We start from the raw sequence: 21,045 nt of genomic DNA, 5'->3' as shown, positions 1-21,045 counted from the left end.
AACCTGCGACCGTAGCAGTCCCGCGGTTCCGGACTGCAGCGCCAGAACCGCTAGACCACCGCGGCCGGCTGAGTTTTGGTTCCGGCTCGATTATCGGGGGAAGTTGATGGCACCATTCAGCCTGTATACAATTTGACAGTACGCATACTGAGCGTATTATCAGTATTTGTACAGTGAATGTATGGTCTCCTAGCCATCTCCACACTTGAATCTCATGTGACATGATTTATAGACCCACCCGAAGATGTGACTTTAAGCCACGAAAGCAATTGTGGATATTACACACAGCTGTTCGCGATTTTCATTCCACAAGAAAATAAATAAATAAACAGCTGCGTTCGACATAGGTTATAATCTCGTTAATCCATACCTACCGAAACAGGCACGTTGCGACGTGCCCTGGTCGTGATAATTTGCCACCCTCCTCGCCCCTCATCACCCACCCCTTTCCACGCCGGCTGTTGCCCGCAGGTAATTGTAACGGTGAAACAGAATTCATCTATGTTCACCACCACATTCGCTTAGACCCCATTCACGATTATCACTGCACCGGTGGTATTCAATTCGGCGGAAGATGAGGGGCTGTAGTATGCACAGCACGGGGGTGCTAAAGCGCAATCCAGCACTGCGCATTCGTCACTGAATGGATCTTGAGGAAAAGACTATACTTGGAGCACTAGCAAAATGAGAAGCAATGTTTAACGGAGAAACATATTTGATACTACTGGCAGAAGTAAAGCTGTGAGTTCCGGGCGTGAGTCGTGCTTCGGTAGCTCAGTTGGTAGAGCACTTGCCCCCGAAAGGCAAAGGTCCCGAGTTCGAGTCTCGGTCGGGCACACAGTTTTAATCTGCCAGGAAGTTTCATATCAGCGCAAACTCCGCTGCAGAGTGAATATCTCATTCTGGATATTTGATACTGTTTGCAAGTGCCTATTATCTGGATCTACGTACGTACTCTACAGACCACTGTAAGGTGAATGGCGGAGGGTACCTTTTATCACTACTGGTCATTTCCTTTCCTGTTGCTCTCGCAAGCAGGGCGTAGGAAAAACAACTGTCTAAAAACCTCCATACAAGTCCTAATATCTCGCACATTCTCTTCATGGTCCTTAGACGAAGTGTTCGGCAGTAGAATCATTCTGCAGTCGGCCTAAAATACTACTTCTCAAAATTTCTGTAGTAGTACCTTTCGAAAACAATATCGTCTTCCATACAGGAATTCCCACTTCAGATCACGGAGTATCCCCATTACACCTGCGTTCTTATCGAAACTACCGGTAACTAATCTAGCCTCACGCCTTCTTCTTTATAGATGAGCTACATTTTCCCCAAGATTCTCCCAATAAAACAAATTCAAGCATTAGTCTTCCGTACTCCCAACCCTAAGTCCTCGTTGCATTTCACATCGTTTTGAGACGTCGTGCCTATCTATTTTATGGATGCCACTGCGTCATAGCAATGCTGATTCCAAAGCTTCATGATTCATTTTCGTACTCATCCGCATTAACTTACATTTTTCTACATTTAGAGGAAGTTGTCCATCACACCAACTATGAATTATGTGTAAATTATCTTATACGCTCCCACAGTCACCGACATCTTCCCGTTCACTAAAGCATCATCAGCAAACAACCGTAAATTCAGGTGCTATCTTCTTATCTTCATATTTTTTTCTGTTTCTGCCTCTTATGAACACATGTGAAAGCGGAAATTCAATAAAAACTACCTGTAATTATTTTACTTTTATTCCGCGAATTAAATTCCTTGTAACTCTCCATATCTTAAATAGTTATTTACACGATAGTCCAAAAACGGAAAGTTAAAATTTTCGAAAACGTAATACTGTATTCAAAATGTCTCTCACTCCTGTTTTTAACGCTGCGCACCAAGTGAAGTTGGGAATATATGTTGCTGTAGTTGGAAGTTCATCATATACTAGTATATCAATAATATTTTAAAATCAACATTTTTCTGTTATGTCATTTGAATAGTACTTGAAGATCAACATATCGATGCTTCGGTAGTTTTACTGATAGGAATAGAAAATCAATCCAGAGTTCAATTTTTTTCATGTTAAGATTTTAAGATTAAGAAAATTGTTACGCGTTGTTTACTGAACCTTAAAATCCAGGCTTTCGGAATGCTTGTATCTAGGAATTCTGATTGGCATCGTTGTATTACTCGGTTTCTCAATTTCAAAAGCCACACCCTTAACTGTTAGCACTGGTCTAATACCAAGCTTCTCTATCTGTGCTGCAGTTTCTCCGTCTTTTCCTTCACTATTTTATCTAGTGTATTATCAAATATTGGCGTTACCACCCCAGCTTTCAGTGTTTCCATTTTTTTAATAGCTCAGCACCCAGCCTGAAGACAGTAGATCGATCATTTACGTCCTTACTCCAAGTTATTCGGCATCTATATATCCGTCTACATCGATTCTCTGAAAACTCTCGTGAAGTGAATGACAGATCCGCTTAATAAAGTGTACTCTCGTTCCATTCGCGTATGGAGAGAGAGAAGGTTGACTTCTTAGATGCCCCTGTGCTCCCTGTAATTAGTACCCTCTTGATTCCGCGGTCCCTAGCATCATATATTTACGGTGCTGAAGTGATTTACCAGATTCCTCGCATCATACTGGTTCTTCAAACAATGTAAGTTCGCTTTCCCTGAATAAGTGGCACCGATATTGAGCATGTGCCATTTCGAATATTTCCGCGTTTACGCGGCGTTCCCCCTACTGTCAGACCTGTGACTATTCTTGCTGCTCGTCTTTGTACGCCACACATATCCGCTGTTCGTCCTTTTCCATATGTCCCACATACTTCAACAATATTTAAATATTGGTCGCTATGGTTCTTTATAATATATTATAGGCTGCCTGCATTTATCACTATGGCATTAATGAATCGGTCTGCCACCTGTTTTACCTAGAACGCATCCGATAAGGAAATTCTATTTCACATCTCCACAAAGTTCTACATCCAAATATTTTTTTGAGTTGTCCGATTTTAATTCTGATTCCTATATATTGTAGTCACGAGAGATTATGTTCCTTTCAGTTTTGTGACGGACCATTTTTACGTTTAAAGCAAGTTGTCAATCTTAGCACCATTTAGAAATTTATCAAAACCTGGCGGAATGTTTCTGTAGCTTATTTTCAGACAGTAGTACTGCGTCATTGTAGATAACGGCATTATATTCAGAAAACCTGAGACAACTAACAGCGTTGTCTGACAATTGGTATTAACATTGTCTGACATTTGCAGAACTGAAGGGACTAGGGCTTAGAAACCTGGTAACACATGCCTCTGGAAACCCAACACGGACTTGGGTAATCCGTGCCATGCAGAATAGCTCCTCAATTGCATTTCAAAGATGCAACAACACGATATTGAAAAGTTGGTCATAATATTTTGGCTCATGAGTGAGTGTGTGTGTGTGTGTGTGTGTGTGTGTGTGTGTGTGACGAATGGGGAAACAAAAACACACATGATTGTAGTAACTATGCCTGATGTGGTAACTCGAAGCTTGGCGTCTAGCTATGTAGTAGCTTGTCTTGGTGGCCAGAATAAAAGAGCCAAGTATGTACACCGGTGAAAATAAATCGCAACACTATTAAAAATAATTAAAGCACAGTAATGAAATTTTAGGAATACATTTGTTTAGGTAACATATTTCAGTTATTAACACTGTAAGATCAAAGATTAATGTAAGCGCAAGATAAGCCATTGTAGATCTGAAATTCTGGTACATTAATAATCGATGAAGCAGCCACAATATTGAATGCAAACGTGCATGCATTGTGTTGTACAGGTGCCGCCTTTCAATTTATGTGATGGATTTCTAAGGCAGCTGCACTTGGTCGGTCAGTATACGGACTGTTAGTGGTCTTTGTGGATGATCCTGAGACGGATCTGACGATCGAGCAGCATGTCGACACTGCATGTTGGGTTACAACAGCGGTATGTGGGTTACCATTATTCTGCTGAAAAACACCCCCTGCAATACTTTCCATGAATGGCAGCACAACAGGTCGAGTCACCACAATGATATACACTTGACAGCAAAAAAAGTGGGTCACTGCCGAATACAACCAACATACCGTATCTGTCTTGCAGGTCCTCTAAACACAAAAACCCCGTGGGGTACATTCGTTTGACTACACACAATGGGTACCGCAAGAGACTACAAGTGACCAAAGGTCTTTATGGCAGTCAGTCTAAGCGTCAACTAATATCGTCATACAAAACATATTAGAAAACACGTTCTTACCGATAGGACACCCCATAACACTCATAAACTAACCTTAATTACAACAATTGACAATGCAAAAGTTCCGAGAAAACGGATTACTTTACATATATCGTACAAAATTAAATACTTGAGACAACATATAGAGTTACAAAGCTGTACCGCAACTGGAAAAAGTTTTTCGCTCCCTAAAAGGTTTTCCATCCACGTGCTGAAGGTCGCTCAATGGCGAGTGGCTCTGGAAACTGGATATTGGACGAACCAGTAGAAAAAGCGATTAACGGCAACAAGCACACTAAGGAAATCTCAACAGCGAATCACCAGTAATATAGTTGTTCTCGTAACACATCAACAGCTATGTGTACACAAATTTGAACTTTATATGACATGACCAACGTCGTTGTTCTGGACGTGGATTCAAACCCAGTACCTATAGAAATTGCTAACTAAGCTAAGCTTTATTTGTTCCTTATTGAGACTGGACCACTAGGCATAAGGAGACGCGAAATTTGCACCAGTATCAGTTATCAATTCAGATCATGAAAATAAGTGAAAATGTTAGTACTGAACTGGGAATCCTGTCATAACAGTTACCAACCTGGGAACTACCCCCAACGACGTTTAATATGGTGTCACTGATAAGGAACAAGGTATGCTCATGTTTAAAATTGAAATCCCATCAGGTAAAGCTTGTGACAGGGATGCGAACCCAGCACCTAATCGGATTGTTAACGAAGTACAGTCATGCTCAAAAGTATCCAAACGACCTGGATTGCAATTCACCTGATTCCCATGCAACCCACAAATGACTCTGAGCACTATGGGACTTAACATCTATGGTCATCAGTCCCTAGAACTTAGAACTACTTAAACCTAACTAACCTAAGGACAGCACACAACACCCAGCCATCACGAGGCAGAGAAAATCCCTGACCCGCCGGGAATCGATCCCGGGAACCCGGGCGTGGGAAGCGAGAACGCTACCGCACGACCACGAGAATGCAACCCACACAACGTAGCTATCTAGCAGGTCCTCTAATCGCTCCGTGATACAGTCGTTTGACTATTGAAAATGGTTCCAAGAAGCCACCACTAGAAAACACTGCTCTGTATCGCAATAACTCAGGATGTAAAGTAATACCACGATACTAAAAATATCAGGGAACACATCACAGGTAAGACTGTCCTTAAGGCTTGTAATCTCGCATTTATTCCAATAACTGACATACCTGAAATCTTAGCACTCTCTTTATTACGTCAGAAAGGTAATGCACGTAGAAAGTTCGCCGTATTCATGATATCCTTTTCAAAGTAACGTACCATACTTGTTATTTAACACTAAATGTCGTAAAAATTTGTTATTCACGAGCAGCTAGTTGAGAATATGTATGAACTTCAAATGACACGACGAACCGCCTCGTTCTGGATATGGATTCAAACCCAGGTCATGCAGGCTAGGCCGCGGTGGCCGTGCGGTTCTAGGCACTTCAGTCCGGAACCGCGTGACTGCTACGGTCGCAGGTTCGAATCTTGCCTCGGGCATGGATGTGTGTGATGTCCTTAGGTTAGTTGGGTTTAAGTAGTTCTAGGTTCTAGGGGACTGATGGCCTCAGATGTTGAGTCCCATATTGCTCAGAGCCATTTGAACCAATCATGCAGGCTAAGATTTCGTGGTTGACGGAAATTAACAGTCATTCCTGACTAGGCATAAAGAGAGTGATATACCTCATTTTAGGACATTATCGGTTAGCAAATATCAACTTTAAATTACATAACGTAACATTTGTAACGGAAGCGAATTCCTACCCAGCATCTATTGTCCCTGTTAACGAACAACGAGAGATGTTAAATATTGCTACTTGACAAGTAACTTACTTGAAATGCAGTGAGGTAAAGCTTTGCGTTGGACAGGGATTCGAACCCAGAACCTAATCGGATTGTTATCGAAGCACAATCAACTTTGACATATCGGATTTTCTCGGCAGTAGCTAGATGTATTAACTGAAATGACGAGACAAAAAATTAATTTTTTCCTTCCCAGGCCTCCAACCCGGCACATATCGCTGTTATATTCTAGAGAAAAGGAACATTAAGTACTGGTTTGTTACACCAGCAGCGACATGTGAGCATGTTTGAACTAGAAGTAATGTGACAAAGTGTTCAGTGCTGCCTAGGAATCGAACCCCACGCACATCGTTGTTGACTACACACAAAGCAAAGTCCGCAGCTCGTGGTAGTGAGGTAGGGTTCTCGCTTCCCGCGCCCGGGTTATCGGGTTCGATTCCCGGCGTGGTCAGGGATTTTCTCTGCCTCGTGATGACTCGGTGTTGTGTGCTGTCCTTAGGTTAGTTAGGTTTAAGTAGTTCTAAGTTCTAGGGGACTGATGACCAAATTAAAGTCCTATAGTGCTTAGAGCCATTTGAACCTTTTTTTTTACACACAAAGAGACGTCAGCTAACGAATTTTTCTCCACCAGCAGCTCGGAATAACATCCTTGAACTTACAGTGATCTCGCAAATAGTTCTGTGTCTCACTGGGAGTAAAAAACGACAGCTATCGTTAGTGTTGACAACGAATGAAAATGCGTTAAAAATAAAAATTGTCATCCACATGCAGATAAGTGTCCTCATGCTAGAGCTTGATAATATATAGTGAAAAGTTTTGTGCTGGGCCAGGATTCCAACCCATTCATGTGCAATATGTGGAGATGTTGAGGGATCTGCAGTTTTGAACAGACAAGAAGTTGCAATCGAGCTGTATTGTCACGAAGGGATCAAATTCCGCGTTAAGGGCGGTCTGACTTGCATTCCCAGTTCAGAACCAATTTTATCGACATACAGAAGCTCAAATAAAAGATGGATTAAGTGTCCTGTGACCATACACAGGGTTTTTCGTCACTAGGAATAAATAACTAGTATAAGAAAGGTTACTGGTGATAGAGTTTCTACATGTCGCCACTCCTTGCTTTATTGTAGTTCCACCTAACGTCTACTTGGTAGAGAAGGAATATCATTTTTAATGTGATTTTCAGACCACATGCCATTATACCTTCTTCACTTGGCGTAGCCAGAAGAGAATAGAATCTGCCTCTCCGTATCAAAAAACATCGGCAGCAGTTGGAATCGATTGGAGACCATCATCATATGAAACTATCATCAGTCCAACAGACCACCAAACCCTCTTCCCGGCAACTCTGTCACCAGTAACTTGTCTTATACTAGTTACTTATTTCTAGTGACGAAACAAACCCTGTGTATGGTCACAGGACACTTAATCCATCTTTTATTTGAGCTTCTGTATGTCGATAAAATTGGTTCTGAACTGGAAATGTAACTCAGATCGCCCTTAACGCGGAATTTGATTCCTTCGAGACAATACAGCTCGACTACAACTTGTTGTTTGTTCAAAACTGCAGATTCCTCAACATCTCCACATATTGCGCATGAATGGGTAGGAATCCTGGCCCAGCACAAAACTTTTCACTATGTATTATCAAGCTCTAGCATGAGTAGACCTATCTGCTGGTGGATAATAATTTTTATTTTTAATGCATTTTCATTCATTGTCAATACTAACTATATCTGACGTTTTTTACTCTCCAGTGAGACACAGAACTATTTGCGAGATCACTGTAAGTTCAAGAATGTCATTCCGAGTTTCTGGTGGAGAAAAATTTGGTAAGGGTCGTCTCTTTGTGTGTAGTCAACAACAATATGTTTGGGGTTCAATTCTCCGTCAGCACTAAACACATCGTCATATTATTTTTAGTTCAAACATGCTCACATGTCGCTGCTGGTGTAACAAACCCATATTTAACTTTCGTTTTCTCTGGAATATAACAGCGAAGCGTGCCGGGTTGGAGTCCTGGGAAGGAAAAATTTATGTCTCGTCTCGTCATTTCATTTAATACATCTAGCTACTGCCAAGGAAATCCGATATGTCAAAGTTGATTGTGCTTCGATAACAATCCGATTAGGTTCTGGGTTCGAATCCCTGTCCAACGCAAAGCTTTACCTCACTGCATTTCAAATAAGTTACTTGTCAAGTAGCAATATTTAACATCTCTCGTTGCTCGTTAACAGGGACAATCGATGCTGGGTAGGAATTCGCATCCGTTACTAATGTTACGTTGTGTAATTCAAAGTTGATATTTGCTAACCGATACTGTCCTAAAATGAGGTATATCACTCTCTTTATGCCTAGTCAGGAATGACTGTTAATTTCCGTCAACCACGAAATCTTAGCCTGCATGATTGGTTCAAATGGCTCTGAGCAATATGGGACTCAACATCTGAGGCCATCAGTCCCCTAGAACTTAGAACTACTTAAACCCAACTAACCTAAGGACATCACACACATCCATGCCCGAGGCAAGATTAAAACCTGCGACCGTAGCAGTCACGCGGTTCCGGACTGAAGTGCCTAGAACCGCACGGCCACCGCGGCCTAGCCTGCATGACCTGGGTTTGAATCCATATCCAGAACGAGGCGGTTAGCCGTGTAATTTGAAGTTCATACATATTCTCAACTAGTTGCTCGTGAATAACGTAAATTTTTTATGACATTTTGTGTTAAATAACAAGTATGGTATGTTACTTTGAAGAGGAAATCATGAATACGGCGAGCTTACTATGTGCATTACCTATCTGATGTAATAAAGAGAGTGCTAACATTGCAGGTATGTCATTTATTGCAATAAATGTGAGGTTACAAGCCTTAAGCACAGTCTTATCTGTGATGAGGTGTTCCGTGATATTTGTAGTATCGTGGTATTACTTTACATCTTGAGTTATTGCGATACAGAGCAGTGTTTTCCAGTGGTAATTTGTTGGAACCATTTCAATAGTCAAACGACTGTACAGGTGGTGAGAAGAATGATAGAGAGTAAAGACAGCAGCAATTAAAAGAGAAAATGTAGCGTCATTCGAAACCGCTAGATTTGTTTACAAAGTTTTGGTGGAGTGTAATGGAAGGGCACTTGCGGCGATAGTGTCAGAGAGAGAGAGAGTGAGTGAGAGAGAATAGAAGAGATAGTTACAACGAGTAAACATAAATGTTCAAATGTGTGTGAAATCTTATGGGACATAACTGCTAAGGTCATCAGTCCCTAATCTTACACACTACTTAACCTAAATTATCCTAAGGACAAACATACATACCCATGCCCGAGGGAGGTCTCGAACCTCCGCCGGGACCCGACTGCCTTACAGTCCATGACTGCAGCGCCATAGACCGCTCGGCTAATACCGCGTGGCGAGTAAACATAATATGAAATCGTTGGCGTATTGTGTGGAGGACGGAGGGTGTATTCATGGATGGAGGGTAAGAGAGAGACGTATTTGAAATATCAAAAACTACTGTGACAGAGTCCATCTACGCTGAATAGTTTGTAAGTATGTGGACAGGGTATAAATGAAATCAAAATAGAGTACTTAACAAACTGTATATTCAAAAGAAACCCACTTGAATTAAAATGGCAACTCAAAGGAAAGCTAACCCATATTGTAGCTTTTCTGTTGCCACGTGATCTTCCACTAGCTCCCAATGAGGAAAAATGATGATAAAGAAAACATAACAAAACATTTTAAGAACTCTAATATTTTATCCAGAATCCTTCATTATTTTGTACTTATATCATGCGTCTTGGCATAGAATGTATAAGCCGTCGGACGGAACAGCCTGAAGAAGCAACTTCCTCCCAGGCTTCCAGGACGCAGTGCCAAAGAGCGTCCGCAGTAGTTTGTTGATTTCGTGGCCAGTTCTGTGTTAATGTTCGGGCGACCTCAGCCCACATGTCTCCCATGGTGTTCATATCAGCCGCCCGTGGCGGCCAGTCTATGACGTTGACGCCAATCGTGGAGAGACGCTGCTGAACAAAAGCAGACTTGTGAATGGGAGAATGGTCCTCTTCCAATGTGACGTCCCCTTCTGCGTACAGCATTCGCACTGACGGAAGCATCACATTTTCCAATATGTGGGCATACTGCGCGCTGTCCGGAGTTCCTTCTATCCTGTGAAGAATTCCCCCCCATCTCGCAGAATTCCAACCCCAGCAGGTAACAGATAGCCGGCCACTTATTCCCGTCGTGGTTACATATTCGCGTCGATGGCGAGTCCCTTGCGTCCTATAAACGATTCGTGGACCGTCGTTATTGGTGTAAAACACCTTCTAATCAGTGAAAGTGACGTTGTCCCACGACGCCCTCAGATGGAGCTCCGCAAATGCTAGCCGGTATAAAACGTTGTCTTCGCTGAGCACTTGTTTCACGGCGGATCGTTGTGCATGCAGTCCAGCGTCCCTCAGCCTTCGGCGAATCGTGTCGCTGGAGCCGGGGAAGTTAGTCTCCCGCCGCAACTGCTTCGCGTTCAGAAAGGGATTTTCTCTGCTCGTACACACTAGGTCCCTGTCTTCCTGCTGTGAGATCACTGTCTTCTTGCCTAAGCCAGGAGCCCTGTTGGTGGTGCCTCTTTCAAGTTAGATCCTCCACCATCTCGTTGCAGTGGTATGTGGTACGCCATACCGTCTGCCAGCTTCTCTGATAGAACATCCTCCTTGCTCAATGAGAGTGACGACTCTACCTCGGCCGGCCGGAGTGGCCGAGCGGTTCTAGGCGTTTCAGTCTGGAACCGCCTGACCGCTACGGTCGCAGGTTCGAATCCTGCCTCGGCATGGATGTGTGTGATGTCCTTAGGTTAGTTAGGTTTAAGTAGTTCTAAGTTCTAGGGGACTGAAGACCTCAGATGTTAAGTCCCATAGTGCTCAGAGCCATTTGAAGCATTTTTTGACTTTACCTCGAATAGACCTCTCCCAGTGAGCCATTACGGCTGACAGCCTGATGTGTATTTCTGCTTGCCGCTCTTATACTGATTCCGGGAGAGGAGGTAAATATATTTACGTCAAACGGAGCGGCAGAGGCAGAGGCATGCGGCGCAGCCGTGCTGGCTCGTCCCGGTCTGTTGGTCCACCAACGCCACCGCCAGATCGCTCACTTGTGTTCGCCTCGGCCAGCCTGGCTGGCCCGTAGCTCGCGAGCTGCGGCTAATACAGACCCGAGCCGCATGGCCACTATCACCCCTTGAAGGAACAAAAGTTAACCTAACCTACCCAAGTCTGTAGTACAAACTAACGCAGCTACAGCTATTATGCTATAACATGTGCAGGTACACCTACAGTTGACGATTTATTCAAATATTTGACGGACAATACTTTCAAAGATACATTCTTTTTAAACATAGCTACCACAAAATATTTCACCTAGCTAGCAATAGCATGACGCAGTGAACTATACTTTCTTGTAAGAGCTGTGCATTAGATGTAGCCTTAAGAAAACCTGTATTCAACCACGACAACTAAGCGGAATGTAAAAGTAAACAGCTTTAGCGGCAGCTTCTCCAAATAATAGTATATACTTAGTATATAATACACGTTTTGCGCACTTATAACATGTACTCAGTGCCTCTGAAACAATACGTGCTGCACGACGGAAATTACTTTCTGCTGAGGCACTTCATTTACATCTTAATGATACTCGACTACTAGAGAACATTGCTCTTTACCGCAGTCAATCCACTTGTAAATTAACGTCATGATATCGCAGATATTAGGCAACACGTTACTAGGGATGAGTAAGGCCTTAAGGTATGCAACTAAACATGCTACTCCTAGCTACTACTGAATATGAAGTTGATTATTATCGTGTCTTCATAACCAAGTGTGTGGCGTTCGACTCTCAGTCAGCATAGAAGTTTTCGTCACCTTATTTCTAGTTGAACGTGTGAACATCTCGCTGATGGTGGACCAACATTGGACATTTGTCGTCTGTTCCTGGTTAGACAACGACGGCGATAGGCACCGGGTTCGCATCCCGGTCAGGCAATACAACTTCACTCGTCATTTAAGGTTCCAACCCCATCACTGGTGACAAAATGTGATACCTACATTCTGATTTTACGTACTTATTCAACAATCCGATTAGGTACTGGGTTCGTATCCTTGTCCCCAGCATTACATGATGGCATTTCAGTTTTATACATGTGCATCCTTTATTCCTTGACAATGCAACACTATACAACATCTTTCGAGGTTAATTACCAAGAAGGTAATTGTCATGTTAGGGTTCCTGCTTTCGTACAAGCATTATCGTCATTTACGTTCAAGTTGAGAATTGATAACTGATACTGGTGCAAACGTCAATATTTGACGTCTCTTTCTGCCTAGTGATCGAGTCTCGATAAGGCACAAAGCTTTGCTTGGTTAACAATGGCTTTACGTTCTGGGTTTGCATCCAGATACAGAACGAAGACGTTGGTCATATCATTTAAAGTACAACTTCGTGTACAAGTAACTGTTGATGAGTAATGTGAACAATGATATTACTTGTGATTCGCTGTTAATGTTGGGATTTCCGTAGAGTGGTTGCCGCCGTTAATCACCTTTTCTTTTAACTGCTTAGTATTACATAAAGTTGATGCGAAACCACTCCCCGTTGAACGTTGAACGACGTTCAGCATGTGTTGGGTAAACCTTTTAGACAGCAAAGAACTTGTTTCCAATTGCCATACAACTTTATAAATCCATATACTGTCTCAAATATTTAATTGTGCCTAAGGATTACTGAACGATTTATGTGACAAAACTAGTTGTCCCATAACATTTGAAATGTCACTTATTGTAATTAAGTTTAGTTTACATACGTTAAGGACTGTCTGATCTCTTCTGTACTATCGTAGTGTTACTTTACATCATTATGGACTGTCATAAAGACTGGTGTTCTCTAGTAGTCTCTAGCGGTACCCATTGTGTATCTTGCAACGGCTGTACTGTGGAGGGTGGCGACTATGTGCAATACACATATGCTATGTTGGTTGCATACATTCATGTGCAGCCTACACGTTGGAATTCAGGGGTGACCCACATTTTTTGCTGTCGAGTGTACATTTTGCAGTCAGGGTGTGTTGTATACCAACGGGAGTGCTCCTGCTGTCATACCAAATCCCACCAAAGACCAAATCTCTAGGGGTGAGTCCCATGTGTCTAGCACGAATACTGGCTGGTTGTAGGCCCTGAATTGCCCTCCTAACCAACACATGGCCATCACTGGCGCCGAGACAGAACCAGTTTTCATCAGAAAGGACAACAGACCTCCACGTTGCCCTCCAGCGAGCTCTCTGTTGACAACACTGAAGTCGCGAGAGGCCGTGTTTTGGGATCAGTCGATGCACGCTACAGCGCATCTGGCTCTGAGCTTTCCTGGGAGTAACCCATCTGTGACGGTTCCTTCTGTCATTGTCGAGCCAACTGCTGCTCAGGTTGCTGCTGTAGATATAGTATCGTTCGCCATATCCATACGTCGAGAACGATTGCCTTCCATCTCGGTAGTGCCATATGGCTGTCTGCAGCCCAGTCTTATTGCCAACGTACATTTTCATGACCTTGCTGCGATAAATCATGTATAGTAGCTACATTCCTGCCAAGTCTTTCTGCAATGTTGCATAAGGGGCATCCTGCTTCTCGTAGATATATCACACGACCTCAGTCAAAGTCAGTGAGGTGTTGATAATAGCGTTCAGTCTCAAACGTAACTAACGCAACGACCATTACAGGCTGTATTAAAACAAAGCTCATACAGGCGCTGCTAGCTCCACTCAACGTGACTGGTGCAAAAGATGAAATCATCTTTAAGTTGTAGAAAAACGCCTGCCAACTTTCGTTTATGTCGCACAACTTGTTGGTGTACCCATTTTTTCCGTACCCATTTTTCCTTTTCATTCATTTTAAATATTAACGCGTTTGTCTGATTGGCCTCCTCCGCAACAAGCACAGGTGTATTGTTTTTGTAAATAAAAAGCGCCTTCGCTTGCTGCACTGCAATTCATTTTCCCCAATGCTTTTCCTCTTTTTCCTCTTTAAGGCATCGTCAGTTGGATCTATGACGATAGAGTTTTGATACATGTTTATTTTGAAATGTATTATTTGTAGGTTATAAAACAGTTCACTTTTCGCTTTTTCTGTAAATAAGTGATTACTTACGGTGCTTCCTGTTTTTAGTTGACAGCAATGTTTCCTCTCATCTGGTCACATAGAGGTCGCTCCACCGTTCTATTTACGGAACATAAGAGTGTTTTTGTGTATATAATATTTTTCTTACAACTTTTCATTTTGATGCAGTTGTTGTTGTGCTGCGCTATCAGTCTTCTATCACTAATGTAGACGTAACGGTAATACAGTCATAACTCGTTTGAGTTCACTGTGTACGTCATTCTGTTTCATTTCTTTACAAACACATACATGAAGCTTCCTTTTTGTTATATATATATATATATATATATATATATATATATATATATATATATATATAGAGGGAAACATTCCACGTGGGAAAAATATATTAAAAAACAAAGATGATGTGACTTACCAAACGAAAGCGCTGGCAGGTCGATACACACACAAACAAACACAGACATACACACAAAATTCGAGCTTTCGCAAGCAGACGCTTGTGTCTGTGTATGTGCGGTTGGATATGGGTGTGTGTGCGAGTGTATACCTGTCCTTTTTTCCCCTAAGGTAAGTCTTTCCGCTCCCGGGATTGGTATGACTCCTTAACCTCTCCCTTAAAACCCACATCCTTTCATCTTTCCCTCTCCTTCCCTCTTTCCTGACGAAGCAACCGTGGGTTGCGAAAGCTTGAATTCTGTGTGTATGTCTGTGTTTGTTTGTGCGTGTATCGACCTGCCAGCGCTTTCGTTTGGTAAGTCCCATCATCTTTGTTTATATACAGGGCTATTACAAATGATTGAAGCGATTTCATAAATTCACTGTAGCTCCATTCATTGACATATGGTCACGACACACTACATACACGTAGAAAAACTCATAAAGTTTTGTTCTGCTGAATCCGCACTTCAGGTTTCTGCCGCCAGAGCGCTCGAGAGCGCAGTGAGACAAAATGGCGACAGGAGCCGAGAAAGCGTATGTCGTGCTTGAAATACACTCACATCAGTCAGTCATAACAGTACAACGACACTTCAGGACGAAGTTGAACGAAGATCCACCAACTGCTAACTCCATTCGGCAATGGTATGCGCAGTTTAAAGCTTCTGGATGCCTCTGTAAGGGGAAATCAACGGGTCGGCCTGCAGTGAGCGAAGAAACGGTTGAACGCGTGCGGGCAAGTTTCACGCGTAGCCCGCGGAAGTCGACGAATAAAGTAAGAAGGGAGCTAAACGTACCACAGCCGACGGTTTGGAAAATCTTACGGAAAAGGCTAAAGCAGAAGCCTTACCGTCTACAATTGCTACAAGCCCTGACACCCGATGACAAAGTCAAACGTTTTGAATTTTCGGCGCGGTTGCAACAGCTAATGGAAGAGGATGCGTTCAGTGATGAAGCAACAATTTTTCTTAATGGTGAAGTGAACAGACACAATGTGCGAATCTGGGCGGTAGAGAATCCTCACACATTCGTGCAGCAAATTCGCAATTCACCAAAAGTTAACGTGTTTTGTGCAATCTCCCGGTTTAAAGTTTACGGCCCCTTTTTCTTTTGCGAAAAAAACGTTACGGGACACGTGTATCTGGACATGCTGGAAAATTGGCTCATGCCACAACTGTAGACCGACAACGCCGACTTCATCTTTCAACAGGATGGTGCTCCACCGCACTTCCATCATGTTGTTCGGCATTTCTTAAACAGGAGATTGGAAAACCGATGGATCGGTCGTGGTGGAGATCATGATCAGCAATTCATTTCATGGCCTCCACGCTCTCCTGACTTAACCCCATGCGATTTCTTTCTGTGGGGTTATGTGAAAGATTCAGTGTTTAAACCTCCTCTACCAAGAAACGTGCCAGAACTGCGAGCTCGCATCAACGATGGTTTCGAACTCATTGATGGGGACATGCTGCGCCGAGTGTGGGAGGAACTTGATTATCGGCTTGATGTCTGCCGAATCACTAAAGGGGCACATATCGAACATTTGTGAATGCCTAAAAAAACTTTTTGAGTTTTTGTATGTGTGTGCAAAGCAATGTTGTGAAAATATCTCAAATAGTAAAATTATTGTAGAGCTGTGAAATCGCTTCAATCATTTGTAATAACCCTGTATATATATATATATATATATATATATATATATATATATATATATATATATATATATATAACAGAGAGAGAGAGATATATATATGTGTGTGTGTGTGTGTGTATGTTTTGCAGATCACACCACTGTCAACCACTAACAATCAAAGGCTCAAAGGCGGATAACAAATAGGTTGTGCCATGCTTCGAACAGGCTTACCTTTGGATCGCGGTCCGCGCGGCTGGCGAAGCCACGATGCAAATTGCCTTGATATCGCGTGGACGACGTGAGCGGTGCCGAGGACTCAGATCGGAATGAGGTGCAGGGGAACAGGCAGATATAAATTCGGCGTGCGTGCTCGCGATGGGACCACGCGTTGTGGATTCTGTGGTTCGTTGCCGATTTGTCTCCTCAACACGCTGGGTGTGTTTCCGAGAAGAAGGTGGGGAAGGCAATTCAGCGGATCGACACGGACGCACTCTGAGAGAACGAAGAAACGGGAAGCCGTTTGCTACACCGCCTGAGCTTCTCAAATCGGCATGAGTTATTCTTCATTCGGCGCCTCACAAGATATTCGCGGTGAGCACGTTTGTGACCTCTCATATCTCTCGGGGCTAACTTTGCGTGTGTCATTTATAAGTCGTGAACCAATCTCTGTTTTTTGGTGCTGATAGTGTCTGGAATTGTGTGGTGCCACCCACGTAATGTCAGGAAATTTGAAAGTAACAGCCTTCGTTACCAAGCGCTCCGCTCCTAACCGCCTTCCGATGGGCCATACTAGTGCCGAATTTGCCTTAAAGTCTAACATGTTAACGCAAGAGGTTTCTTTAGTTCGTATGCCTTTTTTGTTTACTTATGTATAATAAGATACTCTTGAATTCTTATTATGATTCCTAACCGGAAGTCACATGTGTCTTAAAACATAACTCTCGCGGCATTCTATTGTAATTTGGTAAACCACTCTTTACTACCACCGCCTTTAAACCTTCCTGACACAGCTTGCAGCAAGTTCTCTAGCCAGCCTTCTATGGTACAGGGTATCAAAAAGAATCATCCGATTTGACACGTGTATATTTACGAAACTAATAAACAAGTACAAAGAATTTTGTTTTTTGATGAGCGGTAAACTAAAAAAATTTTTTTTTCATTCCTTTTGTTAGGTGTCCTGTATGCTCCACTTGAGACGCAAGCAATATGTCAGTGTGGTATTCACCTTGTTTCCACACTGCAGCGAACATGCCCTGAGTTTCAGCTTCCACAGCTGCTGGTATGCGATGTTTCAGTTCATTCATTGTTGTTGGTAACGGAGGCACATAAACAAAGTCTTTTACAATCCTCCACAAGAAATAATGACATATTGTCAACTCCAGTGACCTTGGAGGCCGGTAATGTAAGACTAAATCATTTGGTCCAGTGCTACCGACCCATCGTCCAGTTATCCTTCGATTTAAAAATTCCCGCACTTCCTGATGCTAATATGGCGATGCCCCATCGTGTTGCTAAATGAAGTCGTTCGAATCAGTCTCCAACTGTGGTAAGAGAAATTTCTCATTCATACCAAGACATGTACTTCCTGTAACAGTCTTCACGGCAAAGAGAAATGGACTATACACCTTTTCCCGTGAAACTGCACAAAATACATTAAATTTTGGATAGTCCCTTTCAGGTTTTTTCAACCTCATGTGGTTGTTCCGTGCTCCGTATTCTTATAATACAACGTTCCCCCTTGCCTCCTCACAAAACGCTAAGCGTGGAAGAAACTGTCATCTTCCTCTTGCCAAGTACGAAATTACAGATCTCCACACATTGGTGTTTTTCACATTTACAAAGGGCTTGCAGTAGCTGCATTTTTTATGTTGAGCTCTCTAACTGCATGAGAAACGGATTTCTGCGGACTCCAAGTGAAACTATGGCGGAAGCGTTCGACGTGTGTGTCAGACACTCGGGGACGGACCGGCGATTTGCCTTTACATACACAACCTGTTTCTCCGAATTGTTCATTACATCGTCTCATGCTCTGTGCCGTAGGAGGATCCACCCCATACCTAATACTTAAGTCACGCTGAACCCTTATGACTGGCCTGCAATGCTTTCTGTAGTCCCGACACCATTTTTACTTGAACTGCAGTGAGCATACACTGCTGCCACCTTGCGGGAACCATGTAAAACTCGAGAGATTGCACTTTCCAACATTACGTTGTTCACTCACATATCTCAAATAAAATAATAGTTATTTTTTTTTTAAATCAGGTCATTCTATTTGATACACCCTGTATTTACGCGCACGAGTTGAGTCTGTTCCTTGTGTCTGCACGTGGATTCGTTTCTGTCCTGCGTCAAGGACGTAGTATTTGGATTTAATTGATAGTTGGCGTCTCAACTTATTCCGGTCTGAAGTGAGAAATCGGATGAGGTCCTTCCAACCTGCTAAATTTTTTTACTTCGGCTAGAGAGTATTTTATCAGAAGTTGGGTGCTTTGCTACACATTGTTTATTATTATTATTACTGGTGGTCTTCACCGTTTGGACTGCCCTCCTGCAGTTTATTGCCACTGTTTTATAATTGTTACAGTAAATTCGCAATTATCATATGAGTCTCCCGATATAATTACCTTGGGCGTTTGATGGTGCCTGATGCAGCCTCCCCTGTCTTCCACTCCCCCTAATTCAAAGTTGTCTGATTTTTAATGATATTATTCAATTGCACAGTGAAATTTCTGCTTCCTTTGCCTTAGAAGCCGAGATCCAGTATTCTGAGCCGTCCGATTTATTATCTATCCTGACTTGGGCCGGTGGCAGTAGGCATCGTGGGCAAGTTGTCTTGTATTATCATTCCAACAGGATTTGGTTAACCTTTTGAATGTTGTTTCTTAACTCACTGGTCAACTAATTGCATCTCAAATTCTACATACAATTAATATCATTAATCTTGTCAAACCAATATCAAGTCTTAATAATAAATTACATGCTACCTTTTAATATGAACTTGACTCAACAGTTTCGTTAAATAATTTTTATGTTTGAATTTAGAGAACAAGTTTAACTGTCTTAACTGACCTTCGTATATTAAGTGTTAACCTCTTTTGCTATATGACTTTCAACATTAATAATCATTGGAAACTTGTCAATGTTGCGGGTGATGTCCAATGACACGTTTCCCACTTCTTCCACTTGAAAGCAAAGATGAAGTTGCTAACCACATTTTGTAAAGCAATGTATTATTAAATTACATTTATAATGAGAAAAGTAAAGATCCTTCCATCTCAGACTGCCTAGAGTGGGTGAAACATAGATGGTATGCTAGTTATTTGATATTGGCCCCTGAAAACATTTGCAGTAAAACTTAGAGTACGTTCATCGAGCAGCCCAGTTACAAGTGGAAATACCTCTTTTGTGATGCCATCAGAGTGCTTCCATTGTTTTACTTTAGATGGTAATTTCTCATTCTGTCCATTGAAGATTTTGTTGCCGAACATTTCAGTTTCTTATTTCAACCCAGATTACACCACTCCATTTCACCCACAAATTGGTAACTTTATGACACTATCGACTGCTACTAAATTAGCAATACACAGATAATCTTACTCTTGTGCAGGGATACTTATTTGACTCTCTTCGTGCGTAGCAGAAAGGTATCGGGCTGTTTTTGTTTCTCTAAAGGTTCAAATGGCTCTGAGCACTATGGGACTTAACATCTATGTTCATTAGTCCCATAGAACTTAGAACTACTTAAATCTAACTAACCTAAGGGCATCACACAACACCCAGTCATCACGAGGCAGAGAAAATCCCTGACCCCGCCGGGAATCGAACCCGGGAATCCGGGCGTGGGAAGCGAGAACGCTACCGCACGACCACGAGCGGCGGAGTTTCTCTAAAGCTTTCTATTGAAAGGAAGCAGTAGCAAAGCAATCGGGAATCGAACCTGGGTTATTCTGGTAATAAAGTAATCTGCAATTACACAAAAGGAAACGCCAGCCTAATCAGGCCAAGTTGTACCGAGTACTAGCAAGCTTCATAAAGACAGTTAACTATTGTAAATTACTTTACTTGATACTGAAATTATATTTTGCAAATAAGATGCCAAGCAGTAGTTCAATTTATCAAGCACCGTAACAGTAGTTTGGAATGAACAACACAGAAGAAATATTAACCGTTTTTGCAACAACTTGTTCTCAATAACGCTTACTACCAGTATATTAAAGGTGAAAGGCAGTCGATATTAAAGGTAAAGAATTACTAATAGTTGAGCGATATTTGCAAGGACAGGGGTTTCATTTACCAGCTTAAGTATTGTAAATACCGTAACTGTATTGATTTTCAGCTAAGTAAATTTTGTATTTCCATTATAATTTGTATTCTCAAAAAGCTTTTACTTTCTTATGCTAGTGTGCTGAAATTGAACATGAGGCAGCTTCATCTAGTATAGAATAAACATTTGTAATATGTTGTTTATTACAGCGAACAAATGCTAGAGAACTGGCAAGTACACTTCATTAAAGCTCTGATTGTAATGTGAAACTTAAATCTGGCCCAACAATTGCCATGGGGACCCAGATCAAGGCTGAACATTGTAGTGCCTACAAAATACACGAAACACTATTAACTATATACAAATGAAATTATAAATACAGTTACCTCCAGAGATGTAGAACAATTAATTCTTATGCCACCCCTGTCTGAATATTATATGTAATAACAGTACCTACAGGCT

General features: G+C 42.1%; 1 non-coding gene across 1 annotated transcript; it reads left to right on the top strand.

The window, feature by feature from the left end:
- The first annotated feature begins 762 nt into the window (after nucleotides 1-762).
- On the top strand, nucleotides 763-837 carry Trnas-cga (transfer RNA serine (anticodon CGA)). The gene has a single exon. It is a non-coding gene; the product is annotated as a tRNA-Ser (tRNA).
- Nucleotides 838-21,045: the final 20,208 nt, after the last annotated feature.

The sequence above is a fragment of the Schistocerca cancellata genome, chromosome 3 (genome assembly GCF_023864275.1).
Source record: "Schistocerca cancellata isolate TAMUIC-IGC-003103 chromosome 3, iqSchCanc2.1, whole genome shotgun sequence".
Lineage (NCBI taxonomy): Eukaryota > Metazoa > Arthropoda > Insecta > Orthoptera > Acrididae > Schistocerca > Schistocerca cancellata.
The sequence above is the reverse complement of the archived record's forward strand: the minus strand, read 5'-3'. Positions and strand labels throughout refer to the sequence as shown.